Source organism: Carassius auratus, chromosome 45 (genome assembly GCF_003368295.1).
Source record: "Carassius auratus strain Wakin chromosome 45, ASM336829v1, whole genome shotgun sequence".
NCBI lineage: Eukaryota > Metazoa > Chordata > Actinopteri > Cypriniformes > Cyprinidae > Carassius > Carassius auratus.
In genome coordinates this window covers 13,730,449-13,748,289 of record NC_039287.1, presented here as the reverse complement: position 1 = coordinate 13,748,289, position 17,841 = coordinate 13,730,449, and the positions used below count along the sequence as shown (strand labels likewise).

General features: G+C 36.2%; 1 protein-coding gene across 1 annotated transcript in view; it reads right to left on the bottom strand.

The window, feature by feature from the left end:
* LOC113063326 (nesprin-2-like) overlaps positions 1-17,841 on the bottom strand; it is a 603,140-nt gene that overhangs the window by 266,676 nt on the left and 318,623 nt on the right. The window lies entirely within an intron of this gene.

The window sequence follows — 17,841 nt, the reverse complement described above, 5'->3', positions numbered from 1 at the left end:
CTTGTTGACCCAGGGACGCGTCGAACTCGGCAGAATCAGGACGTGCCCCATTTACAGCCCGACATTATTCAAATGTGCGCACGCACACAGCTCTTTTGCCTTTTGTCAACAATGAGTAATTTATTCATGTTTTAACATAATTTACTCATAACTAACGTAGACTAGACCACTTGGAAGTTGGAATAAAGAAATAAAATAAGTCCTGTGTCACATCGTAACATCTCAGCATTCTAGACATAGGCTCATTTAACCTATAAATAGACCAACACACCAATAAAAACGAGTAATTTAAAAAAAATTAAATTAAGATAAATTTTAAATTAAGATGGGTATTTGGCAATAACGAAATTAAGATAAAGGCTCCGCCGGATTTGCTTTATTTTATAAAAGAATAATGCCAACATTAGCGTGAATACTCAACATTATGCATTTAAGACTCAATGAATATTTAGTTATCATTTGTAAAACCTTTACTCGCAGAGATTAGGCTAGGTCTACATGTTTTTGTGGAGGAAAATGATTTAATCCACTGTAGATGTCTTCAGCGCGTTCCTGCGCTCACTGATGGTGCGTCATTATTCACTCATTATTCTCATTATAGACATGGTCAAAACTTTTCCACTTCTCGCTCACGAGTTTGCTTTAGTTGCTGGTGCCTGCTGGTGCAACCAAAACGTAATCACCAGAGGCAAGCCTCCATTACACCTGCTCAGCATTCATTTTCGCATCTTTCTCGCGCTAATCGAAACACATCACATGACCGCTCGTTTACCTCGTAAACTGGAGCGCAAACCCGAGCCCGGCCCGAGCCCGCATAAGATTATATAAATTAAGCCCGAACCCGACCGAACCCGGGCAAAGATCTTCAGCTCTAGTCTGAGAGGAAATCTGCAAATTCTTTTAGGAATTCTGTATACGGCCCTGGTGGTCTATACACAGTAGCCAGAGCAAGAGATACATTAGATTTCTTTTGCATGTCTGACAGTGTAACATTTAGCAGAAGTATTTCAAAAGGGTTAAACCTGTAACCTGTTTTCTGGGTAACATTGAGAATATCACTATTTATTGTTGCAACACCTCCACCATGACCAGTCTGACGGGGCTCATGCTTATAACAGTAGTTTGGTGGAGTTGACTCATTTAAACCAAAATAATCATTTGGTTTAATAAGTATATTACTTTACTATAAATAAAATGGAAAACTTACTTTTTTGTGAGTGTTAGTTATATTATATATATGGGTTTTCTGTACACAGTTATACAAATATAAATAGATGTCTCTCTAAAAATAAAGGCCTGAAACATCAAAATGTTCTTTTTAATAATTCACAATTTTCTATATTAAAAATAAATATTCCCTATTATAATGTATGTTTCTTAAGATCGTTGCACATTTTGTACATCCTACAAAACATCATTTATTACAAGATTTATTTTATCTTTGTTCACAAAGTTCGTTTATTATATGTAAATCGTACTTAAAGTGTATCTAGATGAAAAAACGAATACAAACTCATTTAATGGTATTTGTGGCCAAGACGGGATTCGAACCTCTAATTCTGTGTATTTTACTCATCCTGCCTACTTGGAATTTCCTTGGTTCCAATTGGCTAGTCAGCTCTCTACACCTATCCGTGACTGGCCCGGAGATGCCAGCCATGCAAGGCGCTATCAAGCTCGTCGGGAGCAGCTGGAGTTAGTTAGGTGTCTTACTCAAGGAAACCTCGACACTTGGTCAGGTGGAGCCGGGGATTGAACCACCAACCTTCCAGTTTGTAGACAACCTACATGAACCACTGAGCCACTGCCGCCCCTTCTATTAAAATCATTGCCTTCGACATCTATGAGCCAGTCTCTACAGAAGCAGATGGTCTCATTCTCCTGCTGCCATCTATTGCTTCCGACTGGAGAGAAACACACTTCAAATAAGGATGACAGATCGTTTGCAAAAAGTGGCTTTTTAGGATTTGTGAAGAGGTCTTCAAAAACACTGGGGTTGCTCCTAATCTCCTCCAGTACACCCAGGGCTCGTAAACCTTCCTGAAATCTGTAAAACATATGTAATAATAAAAGAAACATAATTTAGATGCATAAATGAGTTATTATACGCCGTTATATCCTGTAGCTCAATTGGTAGAGCCTTGCTTGAGCAGCAACAAGTTCATGGGTTTGATTACTAGGAAACTCACTTACCTGTACTGATATATTTGTTACTTGATTTCAGAATAAATCGCTTGTGATAAAAGCATACATTTAGAAATGCCTATTAATAAGGCCTAAGTACTAAAAGCACAAAGTTTTATGCAATTGTCTTGAAATTTGGTTAACATTATGCAAAGACATTGAAAATTGAGTTGTGCTTGCAGTGATCTTGAACAGTTTTGCAGTAGTTAATCAATAAATGTAAGGTGAAATCAGGTAAAAAGTAGTATTACATATTTCCTGCATGCATTTATATTACAATGGACTTGTCGGACTTCATGTGACACAGCAAGAACAGCTAAAGCAATTTGACAGCAGACTGATTTTTCACATTTCTTTTGCGTTTTTTTTTTTATGTCATCTGCCTGTCAAGTTCTTGCAGAGCCACATGAAGTTGAACAAGCCTAAATTTAAATTCAGCCTTGTCTAAAGGTTTGAAGCAGTTCAATACAGGTGCTGGTCATATAATTAGAATATCATCAAAAAGTTGATTTATTTCCCTAATTCTATTCAAAAAGTGAAACTTGCATATTATATTCATTCATTACACACAGACTGATATATTTCAAATGTTTATTTCTTTTAATTTTGATGATTATAACTGACAACTAAGGAAAATCCCAAATCAGTATCTCAGAAAATTAGAATATAACTTAAGACCAATACAAAGAAAGGATTTTTAGAAATCTTGGCCAACTGAAAAGTATGAACATGAGAAGTATAAGCATGTACAGCACTCAATACTTAGTTGTGTCTCTTTTGTCTGAATGACTGCAGCAATGCGGCGTGGCATGGAGTCGATCAGTCTGTGGCACTGCTCAGGTGTTATGAGAGCCCAGGTTGCTCTGATAGTGGCCTTCAGCTCTTCTGCATTCTTGGGTCTGGCATATCACATCTTCCTCTTCACAATACCCCATAGATTTTCTATGGGGTTAAGGTCAGGTGAGTTTGCTGGCCAATTAAGAACAGGGATACCATGGTCCTTAAACCAGGTACTGGTAGCTTTAGCAGTGTGTGCAGGTGCCAAGTCCTGTTGGAAAATGAAATCTGCATCTCCATAAAGTTGGTCAGCAGCGGGAAGCATGAAGTGCTCTAAAACTTCCTGGTATACGGCTGCGTTGACCTTTGACCTCAGAAAACACAGTGGACCAACACCAGCAGATGACATGGCACCCCAAACCATCACTGACTGTGGAAACTTTACACTGGACCTCAAGAAACATGGATTGTGTTCTTCTCCTCTCTTCCTCCAGACTCTGGGACTCTGATATCCAAAAGAAATGCAAAATTTACTTTCATCAGAGAACATAACTTTGGACCACTCAGCAGGAGTCCAGTCCTTTTTGAAGCGAGACGCTTCTGGCGCTGTCTGTTGTTCAAGAGTGGTTTGACACAAGGAATGCGAAGCTGAAACCCATGTCTTACGTCTGTGCGTAATGGTTCTTGAAGCACTGACTCCAGCTGCAGTCCACTCTTTGTGAATCTCCCCCACATTTTTGAATGGGTTTTGTTTTACAATCCTCTCCAGAGTGCAGTTATCCCTATTGATTGTAAACTTTTTTTCTACCACATATTTTCCTTCTATCAATGTGCTTCGACACAGAGCTCTGTAAACAGCCAGCCTCTTTTGCAAAGACCTTTTGTGTCTTGCCCTCCTCGTGCAAGGTGTCAGTGGTCATCTTTTGGACAATGGTCAAGTCAACAGTCTTCCCCTATGATTGTGTAGCCTACAGAACTAGACTGAGAGATCATTTAAAGGCCTTTGCAGGTGTTTTGGGTTAATTAGCTGATCAGAGTGTGGCACCAGGTATCTTCAATATTAAACAATATTCTCATTTTCTGAGATACTGAATTTGGCATTTTCCTTAGTTTTCAGTTATAATCATCAAAATTTAAAGAAATAAACATTTTAAATATATCAGTCTGTGTGTAATTAATAAATATAATATACAAGTTTCACTTTTTGAATGGAATTAGTGAAATAAATCATCTGTTAAGTTAATAGAAGGCATGCCAAGCAAACAATTGCATCAATAAACATAAGGGCAGTCTAATCTAATCCCAACTAAAATGCTTGTTTGAGCTGTCTCAAATAAAAGCAGTTTGCACTGACTTATCTTAAAATAGCTGTACCATTGTTTTGTTTGAAGATGCACACCCTTAATATTTTTGTAAGGTATGTTTGCAAAAACTCTAGTCTGTTCTAGTCCTGGTTTAACCTAAATCCTGTCTGAATATCCACGCCATAAACACACAATCCATACAAATAATAATTGCATGTGCTTATATTTAATTATCAGGGCCCGTATTCATAAAGATTCTGAGTCCTCTCAGAAAACTCTTAATTTAGTTTAAAACCTTTTACGTAGGAGTCTTAGCTTAAGGGGGGGGGGGGGGGGGGGGCACCTGCTAAACAGCTGTCCCAAGTAGCCCAAACCGTGTTCAACATCTTAAGTCACTCAGAAACAAGTATTACCGGTTTGAAGGAGGGCACAGACAGCTCAATGATTCAGCTGGAGGAACTACAAAAATGGTAATTTTAATAAACCAACAGCCAAGTAACACAATAAAAAGACACATTTTTATTTAACATAGGCAAGGCCATTTCTCATATTTCTATCTGGCATTCTATGAACAGAAAAAAATTGCCCTAAATTTATTTTAAATAACAGATTAAATGTTTTCTCCTTTCAGTAGCACAGAGCCTTCAGCAGAGGAATGGGGACCGTCGACATCGCAGACGGGTGACCCTCAGCCCGAAGTGTCTCATTCCCTGCCTTCTGCTGCCACCGCAGCTGCTCCACCACCATCCCTAGTATACAAAAAACTGGAGATGGAGATTGATGTCCTAAAGCAGCAGAAAATAGTACTCCATCTACAAGAGGAGTACTACAAACTAAATATTGAGCTACTCAAAAATAAAACTAATAACAAATAGTGTTTTTTTGTGTCTTTTATCATATCTTTTTAATGAAAATGTTGGCTAGTGTCCGTTTAGTAACAATTTTTATATTACATTCACTGTAACTTACATGAAATGCAAATTAATAAACTGGGCTCTGTAAGCATTCCCACTTTGGGACAGATCCCTCGCTTGTGGAGGGTATTCTTCATCATCCTCTTCATCAGCCCAATTGTACGTGGGAGGGTCTGCAATTTGTCTATCTTTACAGATGTTATGAAGCACTGCACAGGCTGTTATCACTTTGCAGACCTTTCCTGGTGCCATTCGCACCTCTTTAGTTGACCAATACCCTGCTCAACTACGGCTCGTGTTTTCTTGTGAGCTCTGTGAGTTAATGAAAATGAACAGAATTCAGTTGATATTTTCAAAACATGATGGTATGTTATTTATGGGAAGTAGAGTAGCCTACAAATAGCCTACTACTGCAACATATTTGTTGTTCTCTAAGTCCACACGGTGTATGTTGTCACTGTTACCTGTTGTAATTTAGCTGTGACCCCTGGTCAGGACGGAGGTAAGGTGTGAGTAGCCATGGTTTACAAGGATAACCACTGTCCCCTAACAAGTGGCAATTTGCTGGATTACGACGTCCTTCAAACAGATGTCTCAGGCCACTCTCCGCCAGTATCCTTTTTGAGCCTGAAATGTGGGAATGTCCAGTGGACACTAAATGAACTGTAACACAATAAGATGTTCTGAAAGTGCTGTAATTGTTTGTGTGATCACTCTGCTTGCAGAAGGTTGTGACAGACCCAAATCATCACTATTGTATTGTAGCATTTTCCCAGTTGCCAAATATCGTAATGTAGTGATTACTTTCAGTTCTGGCGCTATGGCATTTCTGCGCTGTGTCGGAGATTTTAGCACGTCTCTAATAAGATCAGTCACAAACACAATCTAATCTATAGTGTCTTATTAACTCACTGTCATCCATTGTCTGCAACACATTTCTTCTGCCTCTTCGTCTTTCTGCCATGTTCTCCTCAGCTAAAGAAACTCTTAAGCTTCTTAAAAGTCCTCTTCTGTGCTCCTAACAAGTTTGACCTTAAGACCTCTTTTAAGGGTTAAGATGCTTTCTGAATTACTTTTTACTTTACTAGGATTTTTTCTTTAACTTTAAGAGTAAACGCCCACATTTCTAAGAATTTTCTTAGAATTCTGTCACTAGGAGCTACTTGTGAAAATATGAATAAAAATGAATTTAATTCGGCCAGCGCTCATAAAATAATAAAATAAATGAACAGCAAATTAAATTGTTTTGGGTGAACTGTTCCTTTAATAAGTACTGTTTACATTGTTTATAATGTGCTGTTGATGAATTTTGAGTTTACTTTATGGCGTTTACATTTCTGAACATATTTTGCTATTCATTTTAATAATGGAGTGAGATTTTTTCAGACATGGGATGGTAATAGGAACGTCTGTACCTAATCTGTTCGCCGTGTTTTGCCTAGGGATGCAATGTTCAAGTCAAGTCTGTCTCTTCATCAGTGAAAATACAATACATTAACAATTTAACACTGGTATCAGATTGGTACTCGGTATCGGCCGATAAAGGTCTTAAAGGGAAGGTTCGGAGTAAAATCAACCTAGGCTCCTTTGCACCATGACCTAGAGCCAAAACCCCCCCAGAAGCCTTGTTCCCCTTGGTTGAACATTATTAAAGTTAGAGCTTATTTAGAGATATCAGCCGGATGGCTAAGTGCAGGCGCTAATGGATCCCAGGCTGTTTCTGGTAAATTACCCCACTAATAATGCCCAGAATGATGCCAAACTTCTACAGTAGTACAAATAGGTTCTGTACTCATAAAACAAGGCTTTGGAAAGTTTGAAAGTACATCAGTAGTTTATTTAAATAACACTTGCCTGACGGCTCATGCTACCGCTAACCCAGACGTCGACGTCACTTCAGTGGCTTGGGAAAAGCACGTAAAAGTCCTGGCAGAAAGCGCTGCATAAAGATGTAGTGTAAGGACAAATAATTTATTTTATTCCGAACTGTTAACAACTTACTGTTAACTAATAATTGTTGCAAACTGGTACTACCAACAAAATATGAGTGCATTCCTGGAACTGGGCATTGTTACACTACATCCTTATGCAGCGCTTTCTGCCAGGACTTTTTTACCTGCTTTTCTCTAGTCACTGATGTGATGTGATTTTTCAATGCTTCAAAATATTCTAACCGATCCTCTGATGTCACATGGACTACTTTGATGATGTTTTTCTTACCTTTCTGGACATGGACAGTAGACCGTACACACAGCTTCAATGGAGGGACTGAGAGCTCTCGGACTAAATCTAAAGGAGGTCTTACATGTTTGGAACAGCATAAGGGTGAGTTATTAATTACATAATTTTCATTTTTGGATGAACTAACCCTTTAAGGTCATTTTTCGGCTGCTTTCATGCCAATGTCAGGGATTTTTAACCACCACTATGAAACACTAACTGCTAGCTGCCAGATCTCTAACATCGCATAAATAACTGCTTAGATCCATTTTTGTTTTAACTATATGCACTTTTTATTTACCTCGTAACTTACCTTTATACATCAGATAGTCAGATCGTCAGTGCCAAGAGAATATTCCTGCGTCGTGTCGTGGTGAGCTGGATCAAAGAGAGCATGTCAGACCTATTAAAGTACAGAATTTCGCTGTTGGAACGTTATGAAATAATTTCAAATAGGTTAAACGATTACATTACTATTTTGTTGGAAGAATATTTTCTTTTTTTGAAGAGAGAGCATACTTACATGTAAAGTAGTCAGACTGAAGATGGCGCCTTCGTTCTCAGCTGAATAGGTATTTTTACAGTACTTTGCTGTCATATCACAGCAGATAGTTAATAGTCAGTGAGCGAATCCGCATTACTGCGATATTACAGTAAAACAATACACAGTATTTTACTGTAAAAAAAAACAGTTAAATATTGTGAAAGTCTGGAAATATTTTACAGTGTAGTAATTATTATCACTATTATTAAATACTGACATTTTATTTTACAGTGCAGTATGATTAATACAATAGTAAGAGTTTTTAATGATTTGTTTATTAATATATATTTAAAATAAAGTAAAATAATAGTTTGTTAAAATAATAACAACAAAATATAAATTTTACTTTACTGTTAATCATAACAATTAAACAGATCAATAAAATCTTACTATTGCAATAATCCTATTGAAAAATTAAGACTGTAATAATAATATTAATAATAATAATAATAATAATAATAAATAATAGCTACTTATTTTACAATGGAACAGGATTAATCTAGTAGTAACTTATCATTTAAATAATAAAAATACATAATTAATATTTTTGGTTTATATTAAATTTCACTTTATTTTACAATATGATAGGATTACTGCATTTATAACATTTCTTTAATGTTATAATAAAATAGTACAATTAAGTTATTATTTTGATTATTATTAGTAGTATAATACTGATATTTTATTTTATTAATTATAATTGTATTATTTAAATTAAAATCAAAAGTCCATTAAATATATTATTGCAATTTGTATTCAATAAAAAGTCAGTATTTATTAATAATATCAACAAAAATATGAATTTTATTTCAATAACTGCAAGACAATAACTGTTACAATTGAAAATTATACTATTGTAATATAAAATAAAATATGTATTTGTAGTAGTAGTAGAACTGACATTTTTATTTTACAGCAATTTTACAATTTTAATGCATTTATTAAGTTTATGTTATTATTATTTACTAAATATTATGCTTTATGTTATATATACCAATTAAACAAATCAATTAAAGCTATTGCAGTAATCATATTGCACTCTAAAATAAAATGTTAGTATTTATTAATAATAATATGAATAATAGTATTATTATTATACACTAAACCAAAATATTTTATATTGTCATATTTTTTATTAATTATAATAATTATTATTATTAATAGTTAATTATAACAAATTAGAAAATAAATATATTATGATTGCAATAATCCAATTGTACTGTAAAATAAAAAGGGGGTCTTTATTAATAATAATCTAAATAGTAATTGTATAATTAATTTAATTATTAAATAATATTATACATATTGCAATATTTGTTTAATTATTTGTTTAATTGTTAAATATTATTTGAATGACAACAATTAAAAAATCCATCAGAAATGTTATTGCAATATTTATTCAATAAAAAGTTAGTATTTATTAAGATTAACCAAAATATGAATTTTATTTTACTATTATAATAAGATAATAACATAACTGTTATAGTAGTAGAATAAATATACTGACTTTTTATTTTACAGCAATTGTAAATGTTTTTGTGTATTTATTATCATTTAAATCTTGTTATCTCTACAAACACAAATCTCACCGTCACAGACGCTCAGCTGATTTACACCAAAACACCTTCAGTTTATTGTAAAAACATGCAGCGTTTTCAAACAGATTTCAGATGGATTTATTTGATGAATGAACAGAGTTTGAGTCTCTTATAACACACATAACATACACACAACACACTTCAACCATCTTCACACATTTGTGATGAGAAGCGTTTATAAATCTGCTGAAAACAAACCAGACGCGTTATTATTATTAACTACATATTCAGTTTACTGTTTTAATTACATCAATTAAACTTAATAAGGTTAGTATATAATAATATATTGATTTTACTTGTATTATAACAATTAAAGAAATTAAAGAAAATATATTAATTATATATATATATATATATATATATATATATATATATATATATACAAATTATAATTGTATTATTTAAATTGCAATAATATTAATGCAATACCAGTTTTTATGGATTTTTTAATTGTAATGTTTATTCAATAAAATAAACTCAAATATATAATTCATATTTTGGTTATTATTAAATATTTTTTTATTGTATTTATAAAGTATGATAGGATTACTGCAATTATATTTTTTGTTATAATTTGTTATAAAATTATTATTATTATTAAATACTGACATTTTATTTTACAGTGTGTTATGATCACTTCAGTAGTAAGAGTTTTTATTGATTTGTTTAATGGTAAAGCTCAGGTCAGTCTTGTGATGAAATCAATTATATTCACGATACAAACATCAATTCAGATCTGATCTCAAGTTCATTTCTCATCATGTTTTATTATTTATGAACAAAAACCAGAGAGAAAAACTAATGGCATACTTTTCACAAACATGATTCATGAAGAACTTTTCTGTTGAAAGAACATTTTAATAGAAATAATACAAATGATAGTTTTTAGACTACAATAAAAACACAAATGTAGTTTCTCTCTCTCTCTCACACACACACACACACACACACACTGATCTCTCTCACACACACACACTCTCTCTCTCTCTCTCTCTCACACACACACACACACTCTCTCTCTCACACACACACACATACTCTCTCTCTCTCAAACACACACACTCTCTCTCTCACACACACACACACACTCTCACACACACACACACACACACACACACACACACACACACACACACACACTAATCTTATGGTTTATATGATGTTTTCTGACACACATTTATTCTGACTGTTATTTCCGTGACAGAAGTTCAGCTGCAGTATTAATGTCATGAAGAGACTATAACATCTCACTGTCACTGGTTTATCATGCAGCTCAAAGCATTATGGGTAGAATCTCTCGTCAGTCTCTGATCCATCAACACAGTTTCACTGATGATTTATAACCAACAGTAAACCCAGGATAGAGCGGCTGAGTGAATGTGGTGTGGACTGTGTGGATGAGGCTCATTGTGTTTTCAGAGACGCTGTAGAAGGACAGAGTTCCTGCTCTGTGATCCACATACACTCCTATTCTTCTGATATTAACATTATCATACACTCCTGTTCTTCTGCTGATGGGCTTCACAGGGAGATCAGTCTCTATGTTATTGTGACTGAATGAGTAACTGGAGCGAGAGCAAATCAAACTCCAGGACTGGTCATTACGTCCAAACCAACACTCATTACCCCATCCCTTCCTACTGATGCTCTTATATGACACTGATATAAACACATGTCCACTCCACTCAATCTCCCAGTAACAGCGTCCAAACACACTCTCTCTACACAACACCTGACACCAAAAATCAAATCTGTCTGGATGGTCAGGATACGGCTGATTCTCTCTCACACGTGTCACCTTTCTGTTCTTCTCAGACAGACTGAGTCCAGTGTTTGCTGTGTTTGGATCCAGTGTGAGAAAACAGGCATCTGAACACAAGAACAGAGACATTAATGACAACAACAATCACTACAGCTGTGTGTGTGTGTGTGTGTGTGAGAGAGAGAGAGAGAGAGAGAGAGAGAGAGAGTGTGTGTGAGAGAGAGACTTTGACTTTATAATCTCTTTATTTATCAACAGTATTAGACAAAACATCAAAACTTAATCAGAAACCAGCAGTTAAAAAGGAGGGTAAGAATAGAAAAAAAAAGAAAAACAAAAAAGGAAAAAACAAAAACAAAAGAATTTTAAAAATATGCACACCTCTTAAGAAAAGGTTTAAAAAAAATAAAAACCACCCATCACTTTAAACATTAGTTTGTAAACAGCCATCAGGGTCAATTTCACAGACACACTGATTTATGCACCATTTGAGAGTGAAAGTTTCCATATCATCAACAAGCTTGTAATAGGCATACTCAATATTGATACGAGATTTCAATAATCCCCTAAAAATAGAGATAACATCAGTTGATCCTGTGCCAAGTAGTTTCCTTTTGCGTGATACCCAAATTGCCATTTTTGCCTGGCCAAACAAAAAATTTGTTAAAACGTGAACTGGCTTGTTGCTCCTTTTGTACTTGGGACAATAGATAAAACATACAGGCGTAAAAACTTCCCCCAAAGACTGACAGTAGTCTTCTAATAGATAAAACAGCGGTTGGAGTCTCGAACAATTAAGAAACAAGTGAAAAATTGTTTCTTGCAGCCCACAAAAAGAACACTCTTCCCCTACTAGTGGATCTAGGTGTGCTCTGTGTCTGTTTGTAGCTATTATACCATGCACTATCCTCCATTGAAGGTCTCCAGACCTTTTCTCAATAGGGGGTTTGTACAGGGTCCTCCAGCAGCCTTTAGGGGAGACGCCCAATCCAAAAAACTCTTGCCACTTAGACTCCTTCACGTTTTCAAGAGCGTGAAAATGTGTCACCTTGACACACAATCCATAAAGAGCCTTCTTTCCTGCGTCACCAAAACAGCTCAGTTCAGGGGTTTTAAAAGACAGCAATTTGCCCTCCGTTTCCTGCCATTCTCCAGTATCAAACGAGAGAGTCATCTCTGGGAAAGGAGGACGGTCCACATCAGGTGTTTCCAAGGAGAGTCTAAAATCCAATGGTAAAGACTCACGGATTTGAGTTAACAGTTTCCCTGCCACTCTAACTGACCTCATGCCCAGTTTTAGTGCTAAGGTTTCCGCAGATATCCATCCTCTCTCAGTGATCAAATGTCCAACTTTAGTGATCTTAGCAGACCACAAGACTTTGATGAGGGATTCTGACCTAAGGATATCTATGTCCATAGTAGAGTTAAAAAGCAGTGGTTCTTCCCTTAGCCAAGGTCTCTGTGTGCTATTAAAATCTCTTGAAATCTTGAAGGGCGACCACGCTCTTAAGCATGTCCTGTAGAAAGGTGTTATTCCAGTCAGATTCAACTTGTTGGTGTCAATGAGAAATAGGTGACGGTCTAATCCCATGTTACCAGCTCTCCTCAGAAGGGCACAGGCTACTTCAGCCCAGGATACATCCTCCCCGTATAAAAGTCTCTGAACAGTCTGAAGTCTGAAGGCTTTAATTCTGGAATTAATGTCAACAAGTCCTTGTCCTCCTTCCCGAATAGGCAGGTAGAGTACAGGTGCCTTCAGCCAGTGCTGTCCCGACCAGAAAAAGTCTACCAGCTTCTGTTGAATTTCCCTCACCAGATCTTCAGGAGGCTCTACGATCATCATTTTGTGCCAGAGAGATGAGGCCACCAGATTGTTGCAGATTAGAACTCTCCCCCTGTAGGACAGCTGGGGTAGCAACCACTTCCAGTGAGACAACCTCGCACACACTTTCTCCACTAGCCCCACCCAGTTTTGTCTCCTATAGTCTCCTGTGCCTAAAAACACCCCTAGGTATTTAAAACCCGTTTTACCCCACTGCAAACCACCTGGAAGTAAAGGACCTTGACCAAGCTGACCACACCATAGACCACTGCTTTTCCCCCAATTTACCTTGGCTGAGGAGGCTTTGCCATAACACAGCAAAGCCTCTTCTAGGAGAAGGACATCATTTTGATTTCTGATTAAAACGGTTACATCATCAGCATATGCTGAAAGCTTAATAGGTTTTTGAATCTCTAGTTCATTAACCCTTAAACCTGTTAACTTCCTTCTAAACTTGCACAGCAGAGGCTCTATGACTATGCTGTAAAGTTGACCAGACAGGGGGCAACCCTGTCTAATACCTCTGTTAACTCTGACAGGGACACTGAGGCCACCAGCAATTTTTATCATGCATGTAGCGTCATTGTACAGCAGTCTAATCATAGAAATAAACTTGTCTCCAAAACCAAAAGCCTTAAAGGTTTCAAAAAGAAAAACATGATCAACACGATCAAAGGCCTTTTCTTGATCTAATGATAAAAAACCAAGGTTAATGTTGTTATTAAAAGCAAAATCAAAAATGTCCCGTACTAAATGTAGATTATCTAAAATACATCTCTCTTTTACACAGTAAGACTGATCTTTGTGAATGATTGCGTGCATTACATTGTTTAATCTGTTCGCCAAACATTTTGACAGAACTTTGTATTCAAAACATAAAATTGCGATGGGCCTCTGATTTTTTAAGAGGGTTAGATCCCCTTTTTTGGGTAACAGTGTTAAAACAGCCCGCTGACAACTTAAAGGAAGAGACTTTTCACCAATACATTTCTTGAGGACCTCAAAGTAGTCAGGTCCTATTAAAGACCAAAACTTTTTATAAAATTCGGCAGATAAGCCATCCAGCCCTGGTACCTTCCCTGAAGAAAGACCCTTTACAGTAGCAGTGACTTCCTCAAATGTTAAATCAGTTTCCAAGAGTTGTTTTTGTTCTGAAGTTAGAACAGGGAGGTCCTGTAACAGTTCATCCTTAGATTGTTCATCTGTGGCTTCAGCAGCAAAAAGATCAGAATAAAAGTCAACAGCAAGTCTGCGCATTGTCACAGGATCTGAAGTTTCTTGTCCATCATTGTCTTTTAAACAGTACATTTGTTTCTCCTGTCCTGCTTTACGCTCCAAGTTGAAAAAGAAGGAGGTTGGGCCATCCATGTCCTTTATGTTCAGAAAACGGCTCCTAACAAGCGCCCCTTTAACTTTTTCATTTAAGATGGAGCTGAGCTGATTCTTTTTTTCAGTCCAAAGTTCATGCAATTGTTCTGCATCATTTACAAACATACTTTTTTCAATGTCAAGAATTTCCTTTTCCAGCAGTTCTACTGTATTTTTTAAAACCAGGGAGGAAAAGCCTTTGTACTGTTGGCAATAAGTCTTTATGTGCACTTTACCGATTTCCCACCATTGAGTAATACTTTCATAAAGGCACTTCTCACTTTTCCAAGTTTCCCAAAAAGATTTAAAATTTTCACAAAAACATTTATCCTCCAACAGTTTATTATTAAAATGCCAGTAGTAACTCGTATGGGTTCTATTCACCAATACACAATCAACAGTGACAAATTTGTGATCAGAAAAAGACGCAGGAAAAATAGCTGCATTGAATACTCTATTTCTCATGTTTTGTGATGTATAAAACCTATCCAAACGTGCTCCAAAAATCCTATCATTGCTAATTTTGACCCAAGTGTACTGCTTTATTAAAGGATTATTCTCTCTCCATACGTCTGTCAGGTTAAAACTTGTTATGATTCTAGTCAGACAAGAAGATGACTGCATATGAGGCTCATCGCCATTTCTATCTTGTGTGAAATCTAGAGTGCAATTCCAGTCTCCTCCTAATATGATAAAATCACCAGTTTGCTGCAATTTTAAAAACTGCTCTAGTTTCGCAAAGAGCTGTAATCTGTCTGCTCCAGTATTAGGGGCATAGATATTGATAAACAAAAAAGAGAAATTGTTAATTTCAGCTCTGACAGCCATCAGCCTCCCAGGTTCTAGTTCATTTTTCATCAGAACTTTAACATTTACATTAGGAGAAAAAAGTACAGCCACACCGGCACTAATATTAGATCCATGACTAAGCACTCTCTCTCCTTTCCACCATAATCCCCAATCAGCTTCGTTATCAAAATTACTGTGGGTCTCTTGTAAAAAGACAACACTCGGGTTCTTTATTCTTATGAAGTCTAACAATAAACCTCTTTTTTTTTCCATCCCTTAATCCATTTATGTTTAAGGACCCCACCCTCAAAACTTCCATAAGAGGTAGAAAGAAAAAGAGAAAACAGTAAAAAAGAAAAAGGAAACTTATCCATCTTAATTATTTGGTCTTTCCCCTTGCTTTAACTGATTTCCTTCCAGATCTGATAACAGTTAGATGCTTTTTGAGGCGAAAACGCTTTTGTTGTGAAAGCTCATCATAAGTACTCATTCTTCTAGCCAATAACAGAGGAGACAAACTTTTCCACATCTGGAAAATAATCGCAAACCTCAACACCAGCTCTACCTTTAGTTTTGTCAAGAAATGAGTTTATTTGCTCTAGAGTGTACAAATCATCAACCACTTTTGAAACATCAGACCACTGCTCATCATCTCTTGAACCATCATCAGTGCACTGTGAAAACACTTCCATCTCAGCCATATTCTCCTCTGAGACACCTGCCTGCCCTGTAACATCACACACATCTTCAACATCACTTTGAGCATCATTCTGTTCATTATCGTCACACTCACTCACATCCTTATGTATTACAGTAGGCCTACTACATTCAGCTTCCCCAAACACTGCCAGGAATACCAGTAGTTTCATTCCCCTCATCTGTAGCTCTTTCAGCCTGCTGCTCTGGCCTCTGTGCGTCTGTATTACTCGTATCGTCGCGGGATGTAGATGCGCGTGGTTCCTCATTATTATGCGGGCATGCGAGGCGTTTGTGGCCCACGTCACCGCATTCATAACAACGCATACTATCGGTACTGGCATAAACCATAAACGAACTCGCTTCATAAGGGACGCGGAAAGAGACATCTAAAGTCCGCTCAGGGGAGTTTAGAAACATAAAGACCTGCCGCCTAAAGGAAAGGACGTGCTTTAGTGCGGCATTTTTACATCGCAGAGGAACCGCTTTAACCCTTGTGCGGTCTTCGGTCATTTCTGACCGGAATATTTTACGTTTAAAAATGTTAAAAATCACAGCTTCATCGGAATGATATGAAATGCGGTGACCTTCATGGCATTTGGGGTGTGAAGACACAAAAAAATTGAGGGCATGATTCGAACAGTCTAAGTGGGCGTAAAAAAAATAGTAACACTCATGGTCTTCGGTCAAAAATGACCGTCCATAGGAAATGAATGGGAAATAGACAAAAATACAACAATTCAGAGAATGTTTGTGTACACAATCTACAAATCGATCACAAAACTGAAAAAAAGTGCACAGCAGTGAAGGGATGACACTATAAAACATCAAGAGTGTGATATTGACACATCCAATCACACACAGATGCACACACACACACACACACACACACATACTAACACATAGACACCTATGAACTACTGTGTCTGTAACACAGAGCAAAGTTTTGAGAATGTGAAATCCATTCAATAATTCAGTCATAATGCAGAGAAAATCTAACAGCAGTGAAGGTATGACACAATAATCACACACACACACACACACACATAGGGAAATATGTGACTGATGAAACTGTAACAGAGAAATGTGAGAATATGTTAAATAAATTCAATGAATCAAATAAAGGGGAGACATTGGATCCAAAATGCAAAAGTCACACACCGTGTCTTGAACACACACACACACAAACACACACACAAGCACGAGCGCACGTGCGCACGCACGCACGCACACACGCACAAACAGAGTAAGGTCAAAGGATGGAATTCTTCCCTAGTAACCTCCAGGCCTATTCGAGCGACCCAGGCCCAGCGTGACACTTTTTTTATTTTTCTATTTTCCATTTACATGTACTGTTTGAAAATTATTAAATGTTTGCTGTTATTTTTGTTTTTTGTTCATAATTGCTGTTGGCAATCTTGAAGAGTTACTGTTCATTGAATTGCAAAAAAAAAATTTTATGGAAATGTTTACAATAAAAGGTTAATAAAAATATGTTATGATTGAAATAAACTAGAATTCACAAGCCTTTCTACAGAGAGCTGTACATTCTCTATAGTGGTAAAAATGTGCTATTGCATGATAAAAATGCTTAATTTGTCCACCAGATGGCACCAATCTAATTTCAAAAATTGTTTTCTATAGGCCTTGGCTGTACTTTAAAATAAAATACAGCTTTGATAATTTTTTTTTAAATTACATATATATATACATTTTCAATTATATTCAATGGGAAAAATTGATCATAATTATTGCATAAAAATTCATTATTATCATAAAATTCTCTCAAAACACCAAAAAAAGAAAGAAAAAATATTATTGAACAAAAATACATTTGATTGATTTTACTTTTACCTTTTCAAG